Genomic DNA, 1,674 nt, shown 5'->3' with positions numbered 1-1,674 from the left:
CTTGTGAGAACCAACAGCCATGTGTGTGTGTGTATCTGTGACTGTGTGTCTGTATATTGGAGGGGGATTGGGTGGATTATTGAGTTTTTAAATCAATAGAACCATAAAACCAGCTTTATTTCAGTTCTAAGCGATGCAGACCACAAGATTGATATTGACCTCTGTTGTCGCCCATTTATGAATAAAAGGTATCATTTTTAAGGTAAAATTTTGAAAAAAATAATCATGATCATAATAAAAAACATGTTAATCTTGAACAAGTATGTTTACTATCTAATAAAACATCACAGGTGAACAGGTTTGCGTCCACCTATATAACTGTATCAGCCGCACTGAACAAAGAGCCAGTTTGTGCCAGCTTATCTGAGATTTGATAAGAGGAATCACCCTTTTATTTTGTCTCTGATTGCACCACATCAGCAGTCATACAGGATGACTCATTTCTTTGCGAGCAGACCATTCAGTTTGTATTTTTTAACTGATGGCGTGTCTCATTCTCCTCGTTAAACTCACCGTCAGACTCTGACAGGGCTTAGATTGCTCACCTGGTTGAGCAGGTGAGCCATGAACTGAAGGTAAGAGCTCTTACTGAAGGGGGCTGGGTTTCAGTCTACCCCAGACCATTTCCTTTGTGTCATTCCACCTTTCTCTCTACTGTCTGCACTGCCCCGTCCAATAATGGTAAAAGGACTCTATTCTGGAAACTCTTTCTTTGTGATTTTCCAAATCTTCTTTCTGAACTAAAATCTCTGAGGTTTTTTGAGCAGAGACTCTTTTTCACAATCTTGATTGGTAAGGAGCCACAAAACAATTTTATTTGTTATGTCTGATGCCTGATTTACAGCTAGGATAGAGTGTGAGAAGATAGATAATGGTTGCTGTAAAACAGAGGGTAACGTGCAGGAATGCTGGAGCAAATACGTGCAGGTACTTTAAAACAATGTTGGAATCTTGTGCAGGAATAGCAAGTACATAGAGGTGAAACACAGTAATTAGAGGTGTGAAGTCAATGAAAATGTGCTATTTGATATATTCTTCACAGAACATGAGCCAAAGGCAAGGAATCTGAGATTGTTTTTTCATAAACATTAAAAATAGGTCCCACACAATGGTAGTAAGTAAGCCAGAAATCTAAAATCAAGTTCATTACATAATATAACCAAATCAATACAGAAATCAGAAACCACACAAATACAATACTTTATTGAAGAATTTTTGAAGTGGTCTTGTGCAGTCATTCTTCAGTCTTCCTAAAGATTTTTTTCTTTGGACATTGGCTGTATTCACACACATTTGCAGTTCACTCCTTTAACCTGATCATTTTTAGAGGAGTGCCTATTGTTTGTTCATTTGTTAAGTTACTTGATATTGACTTATAACATATTCAAGCATAAAATAGGCAGAAGAACTAGACCTAAAACAAAAGCTATCAGCAAACAAACAGTATCTGAAAGTCATGCTCTCAATAACCAGGACAAAAATCCAGCCAACACCCTACACGGGACCTGGGATGTGGATCTGGTCCTCTGGTTGGTCCATTTATTGTTCCCTGAAGCTTCATCACAGATGCTCTCAATGGCTGTTAAGAAGTCATTCTTAAGGAAAGCAAACATGGAGTAAAGGCAGAGATATGCCAAATTACATAAATGAAACTGGACTGAAAAGAAGTGCTAA

This window comes from Pundamilia nyererei, unplaced genomic scaffold (genome assembly GCF_000239375.1).
Source record: "Pundamilia nyererei isolate P.nyererei 1_Seehausen unplaced genomic scaffold, PunNye1.0 scaffold00027, whole genome shotgun sequence".
Lineage (NCBI taxonomy): Eukaryota > Metazoa > Chordata > Actinopteri > Cichliformes > Cichlidae > Pundamilia > Pundamilia nyererei.
The sequence above is the reverse complement of the archived record's forward strand: the minus strand, read 5'-3'. Positions refer to the sequence as shown.